General features: G+C 39.3%; 1 pseudogene; it reads right to left on the bottom strand.

Annotated features, from left to right (window-relative positions):
* Positions 1 to 3329: 3329 nt before the first annotated feature.
* Positions 3330 to 4246, bottom strand: LOC112823576 (small ribosomal subunit protein uS5 pseudogene; annotated as a pseudogene).
* Between the last annotated feature and the right edge of the window lie 2619 nt (positions 4247 to 6865).

Below are 6865 nucleotides of genomic sequence, written 5' to 3'. Positions count from 1 at the left end.
GGTTTTGGCTCAGGTCATGATCTCAGGGTCCTGGTGAGATTGAGCCCCTGGCAGGCTCTGAGCTGAGCAGGAAGTCTGCCGGAGATTCTCTCTCCCTCTCCATGTCCCTCCCTCTCCACTCTTCCCTCTGCTCTCCCACTTGCATGAGCTCTGTCTCTCCCTCTCGCTCTCTCAAATAAATAAATAAAACCTTAAAAAAAGAGAAATATTGCACAATTTACACACATGCAAAATAGTTTAAAATACCTACCTATATAGCCAAAATAATTTTAATACTATTTTGTATGCCATATTTATCTCTGCAAATTAATATTCATTTGAGTGCTATTCATCTGGAAGATCTTATCCCTTATTTATCCTTTGGTTAATTTTTAATTTATTGATAAATGGTCACCCTAATTTGGAAGTACAAACTCATAAGATAACACTGGTGAGACATGGTGACAATGAATCCAATGGATAGGATAGCATTCTTAGCTAGAGTTTTAAAAGACTCCTTAGTTTAGTGCAAACACTTATCAAGGATAAAATTAATAATAAATGCAAGTTGTAATCAACAAACATAATTGACATTTTGACTTGTTTAATAAAAAGACTTTAGGGAACTCATAGAAAACAATGACTCATTATTAATATAATTAGCACATTACCATTATTATAACCATAATAATGATTACTATTTAAAGTGGAAAATGATGTAGTATAATGAATAATAACAAAATGAAAGAGATCAATGTTGTGTAATTAAGGAAAGTTTAAAATAAACAAGACTAGAGTCAGATATGGAAAATCAAGAATTCTAAATTGAGTTAAATAACATTTAATAAACACTTTATAAAAGCTTCTCATATACTAATTACATTATCATAATCATCATAGGAAATAAGTGACATTTATTCCCATTTTAGGAATGATGAAACTGAAGGGGTAAGGTGTGTGGGCCCCAGTCTGTGGGCTTCCCAGATCTTCTCAGTGCCACTCTCCCCATGAGATACAGATTCCTGTCCAGAGTAGCCTCTGTGACATCATGTTGCCTTCTTGCCTTGGAAAAGCCAAGTAGCTGGTTGTTTTGTTAGTTATGTAATGTGGTTGTTAGAGGCAAGAAGATCTAAAAAGCTAACTGGTCATACAGGCTATTGAATATGGATTTTCTCTTTGCTATCCAAGGACAAGGACCATTGTATTTTTAATTTAGTTAAATTTGGCTTTATGGCCATCCACCAGATTGATATGAAATCTTAGACTTGCCCCACCGAATACTCCAAGGAGGCTACATTCAGGAAGGATTTAGAAAGGAGCAGATACTAATTCTGGGGCACACTCTGGTGCAAGAAACCTCAAAACTCTAAAGATTTTTGTTTGTTTGTTTTTGTTTTTGTTTTGCAGGAAAAGCCAATTTCTTTTCATCTGTTACTGTGTAGAAAACAAGAAAGGATCAGTAGCTGAACAAATTACTTTGTAAGTTTCAGCTGCTAAAGGGCTAAATAAAAGTAAACTGAAAAAAAATTAAGAAGTTAAGGGACATGAGGGATGCCAAAATACAGATGGATTTTGGGGATTGGTTATGTATCACTGACATCTCCTTCCTCCCTTCTTCCCTCCCTCCTTTTCTTCTTTTCTTTTTTTCTAAGCAGAGAAGAGAAGGGACTAAGTATCATGGTGAAGAGAGAGGGAGAAAACTCAGTAAGGCTGCCTTTTTTTAATTAATTTATTTATTAGAGAGAGAGAGAGGGAAAGAGCACCCACATGCATGCAGAGAGAGAAGCAGAGGGGGAGGGAGAGGGAGAAAGAATCTTGAGAGACTCCCTGCTGAGCGAGGAGCTGGAGGTGGGGTTCTTGATCTCAGGACCCTGAGTTCATGACCTTAGCCAAAATCAAGAGTCAGGTGCTTAACCCACTGAGCCACCCAGGTGCCCCCAAGTGAGACTGTTTTTAAATACATACAAATAGGTGTGCGGTAGGTCCTAACATATTTGAAGTTAGGCTTATATATGTATGGACAGACGGGGAAACTGGGAAGACCCACAAAAACCCATATCCAAAGAGAGACTAAGGCTGGAGAGAAAGGGCCTCCGCATCACAACTGGTGTAACTGGTCAGGTTGTGATCTGTGGGTGTTGTGATGAGAGGCACTAGAAGGAAATAACACAGGGCTATTTTATTAAGATACAAATAGCACTGTTTAGATACACTGACAGCAGGAAAGGAAGAAATTTTGTCCCCCACCTCCCTGGGCCTACTGCCATGACTATTTATTGAAAAGAAGAGTGGAGGCCTCATCGCTCAGCAGGGTTTGTCAGGGATTTCTGACAAAGGGAATGGACTTGGAAACGGGGAAATGATCAGAGGTGCAGGGCTGCCGGGGGACATCATTGCTGTCAGGGAATGAGGGTGACCAGGTGGCAGTGGCTATTCTGCACCGTGGGCTTCAGGGGATTAGAATGCAATTGCAGCTGGCTTCAGGTCCTCCTGGAGAAGTCCCATCTCTATGCTCCAGTGTTTCTGGGAAGTTAGAAAAGCTTTTTGGGAGTCTTGAACACATGTTGGGGCAAAATTCAGTGGAATTCAAGTTACTTAGTATAAAAGCAATTATGCCCGCAAATGAGTGAGGCCTAGGAAAATTTGTCATGTATGTGTTTATGTATGTATATTTATAACCTCACCCACACAAGGTTAGAAATGCTGACAGAGGCAACTGTCTATGAATTAAGAAGCAAGAAATATTAAGGCATTGTTGTTCGAGAAAGTTCAAATTTTCCATATAAATGAACAAAATTTGCAATACAAATGCTAATCAGTTGGCTTGCTACTATACAAGTTGCATGTATTATCATAAATGCAAAAGAAGGATTCAACGATTCATAAAAAATGAGAGAAGCTAATACATCCAGAGAAAGAATCCAGTGGATAGAGCAACTGTGTCAAAAAGATCAAACTATTTTTTTTGCAATCTTATACCCTATGACTATGATTATAATTTATATTAAATAACTCAGACCTAAATTGTTTTAATGAATATGTAAAAACAGCCATTTTTATTTTGTAATTTCAATGCAATTAGAGTTGGCATTGTGGACTTATTTATTTATTTATTTATTTATTTTTATTTTAAAGATTTTATTTATTTATTTGACAGAGAGAGACACAGCAAGAGAGGGAACACAAGCAGGGAGAGTGGGAGAGGGAGAAACAGGCTTCCCACGGAGCAGAAAGCCTGATGCGGGGTTTCCATCCCAGGAGCCTGGGATCATGACCTAAGTCAAAGGCAGACACTTAACGACTGAGCCACCCAGGCGCCCCTATTTATTTATTTTTTAACAAGCTTTAGTTCACTTTATTTTTCTTGTATAAAACTAGGTGGTGGCCACAGCTGGAGCCTGGGTCCTCTGCACGGAGACTCTGGTGTGGATCTTCATAAGATGGTCAGTGAATTCCTGGTATTGAGACTTGGTGAACACCATCTCCTTCCAGAGGTCAGGGGTGAGATATCTGTAGGTCTTGGAGATGGCATCAAAAGTAGCCTCAGCAAAGTTCCCCAGGGTGGCAGTGCAGCCTCTGGCCCAGGTGTGTTAGTTGTCGATAGTGGCCATCATCAGTAGCTTCTTCGGCACAGGGGCTGAAACAATGTCAGTGCCTTGGGGGCGGGGATGACACGCACAAGCACAGAGCCACAGAGACCAGTCACCTTGCATGGGACAGTGTGAGACTTGCTGATCTTGTTGCCCTAGTAGCCTCGCCTCACGGGGACGATGGAAAGCTTGACCAGGGTGATGGCCCCATGGATGGCAGTGGCGACCTCCTTGGAGTGCTTGAAACCCAGGCCTACGTGTCTGTTGTAATCTCCGATGGCAACAAACGCCTTGAACCTGGTCCGCTGGCCAGCACGGGTCTGCTTTTGCACAGGCATGATCTTCAGAACCTCGTCCTTGAGGGATGCTCCCAGGAAGAAATCAATGATCTCAGATTCCTTGATATGCAGAGAGAAAAGATAGCTCTCCTCCAGGGACTTGATCTTCATGTCCTTGACCAGGCGGCCTAGCTTGGTGATGGCACTCCTTGTCCTCGGCCTTGCCTCCCCAAGCTCCGTGGCCTCAAACCCTGCACCGACCCTGCCGCGAGCCTGCCCCAATGCCGCTGCCTAAGCCTCCGAGGATACCTCCGCAGCCTCCCATTCCAGGGCCCCGCCCCCCGAGGTCCCCCTGCCCTGCCCTCTGGGCTCTGCAGCAGCACCAGCGTCATCCGCCATTTGATGTTCCCTCGGAGAAGAAGCGGCATTGTGGACTTATGAAGTTAGTTTGCTACCACGGCCACTGAAACCTGCAGAGAGGAAACCTACCATTACTGAGAAAATGTTATAAAGGACTGGTGACATGCAATTCAAACAGCACACAAAGAACGAAGAAATACTAAGAATATGTGCATAGGATGAGCAGCATTAAAATGAGAATGCTATTGATTCATTACATTAATGTGTGTATTATATTTTTAGAGGCAACAGCTTTATTATGAGAAACAGAATATCTTGGCACATTCTATAATATTGTGTACAATCTCCTTTCACTTGTTTGGTGTTGACCAACTTCTCTTTACTTTGAATCTCAATACTCATATGAAAAAAAAATTTATTTGAAAAAAAATTTTATTTTTTAAAATTTTAAAGTTTTTATTTTAATTCCAGTTAGTTAACATACAGTGTAATATTAATTTCAGGTATACAATATAGTGATTCAACACTTTCATACAGCACCTGGTGCTCATCATAACAAGTACATGCCTTTAAAAAAATTTTTTTTAAAGATTTTATTTATTTATTTGACAGAGAGAGACACGGCAAGAGAGGGAACGCAAGCAGAGGGTGGGGGAGAGGGAGAAGCAGGCTTCCTGCTGAGCAGAGAGCCCATGCAGGGCTCGATCTCATGACCCTGAGATCATGACCTGAGCCAATGCAGACGCTTAATGACTGAGCCACCCAGGTGCCCCAACAAGTGCATGCCTTAATCCCCATCACCTATTTACCTCATCCCCTCATCCACCTCCCCTCTGGTAACCATCAGTTTGTTCTCTATACTCAAGAGTCTGTTTCTTGGTTTGCCCCCACCCCTCTTTTTTCCCTTTGCTCATTTGTTTTGTTTCTTAAGTTCCATATATGAGGGAGATCATTTGGTACTTGTCTTTCTCTGACTGGCTTACTTTGCTTAGTATTACAATCTCTAGCTCCATCCATGTTGTTGCAAATGGCAATATTTCATTTTTTTATGGCTGAGTAATATTCCATTGTATATATACCACATCTTCTTTATCCATTCATCAGTTGATGCATAATTTGGCTATTGTAGATGATGCAGCAAATTGTCTTGGGAAAACTGGACAGCAACATGCAAAAGAATGAAACTGGATCACTTTCTTTCACCAAACAAAAATAAATTCAATATGGATTAAAGACCTGAATGTGAGACAGGGAATCATAAAAATCCTGGAGGAGAACACAGACAGTAACCTCTTTGACAGTGATAATAACAACTTCTTTCTAGATATGTCTTCTGAGGCAAAGGAAACAGAAGCAAAAATAAACTATTGGGACATCATCAAAATAAAAATCTCCTGAATAGTGAGGGAAACAGTCAACAAACTTCAAAGGCAACCTATGGAGTGGGAGAAGATATTTGCAAATGGCATATCTTATAAACGGTTAGTACCCAAAAAATTATAAAGAACTTATAAAACTCAACCCTCCAAAAACAAATAATCCAATTAAAAAATGGGCAGAAGACATGAATATACATTTTTCCAAAGAAGACATACAGATGACCAACAGACACATGGAAAGATGTTCAACATCATTCATCATCAGGGAAATACAAATCAAAACTACAATGAGATATCACCTCACATCTGTCAGACAGTGGCTAAAATCAACAACACAAGAGACAACAGGTGTTGGTGAGGATGTGGAGAAAAGGGAATTTTCTTGCATTGTTGGTGGGAATCCAAATGGTGTAGCCACTCTGGAAAACAGTATGGAGGTTCCTCAAAAAGTTAAAAATAGAACTGCCCTATGATCCAACAGTTGCATTACTGGGTATTTACCCAAAGAATACAAAAATACTAATTTAAAGGAAAAAAATTCTTTAAATGAATCTGAAGGGTGAAGGAGGGTGGCAAAAAATGAATCTAAAGGGAAAAAATTACTTGATGTTTCATTGATAAATCATGACATGGGCATTTAACACATATTAAGTTGATATATATATGTATATGTATATGTATATATATATAGATAGATAGATACAGTTTGCTAAGAGGAATACATCAGACCCAAATTATATGAGCCCATTTAAATTAAAACTAACACTTAGAGTTTTAGGTAGTCTTATATATATTTGGCTTGAGATATTAAAATCCACTAGAAGTTTTCAAATAATTTTTTATGAATCAAAAATAAGTCAAGATGTTAAAAGTGATTTAACTGTATTTAGCATGATTTAAAAGAAAGCTTGGTCACTGCCAAAGATATTCAATATGCAAGTCATTTATTATTTTAACCACCTATGTTTATCCACATAATGACTTTCCTAACATTTTGATTTCTGCTTTTAAAGGAAAATATCTGGTTCCAAGATTTATAGAGCAAGAATGTAAAGTCTTCCCCAACAAAGAAATGAGTGAGGTATTTGCCTTTCTATGTCTGGCTTATTTCACTTAGCATAATCCCTCAAGGTTCATTTATGTTGTCACAAATGGCAAGATTACCTTATATTTTATGGTTGAACAGTATTCCATTTTATATATATCACACTTTCTTTAACCATTCATCTATTGGTGGACACTTAGGTAGCTTCCATATCTTGGCTATTGTAAATAATGC

The sequence above is a fragment of the Callorhinus ursinus genome, unplaced genomic scaffold, assembly GCF_003265705.2.
Source record: "Callorhinus ursinus isolate GAN/ISIS: 27379988/994484 unplaced genomic scaffold, GSC_fseal_2.0 scaffold5, whole genome shotgun sequence".
Classification (NCBI taxonomy): Eukaryota; Metazoa; Chordata; class Mammalia; order Carnivora; family Otariidae; genus Callorhinus; species Callorhinus ursinus.
This window is presented reverse-complemented; position numbering and strand designations above follow the sequence as displayed.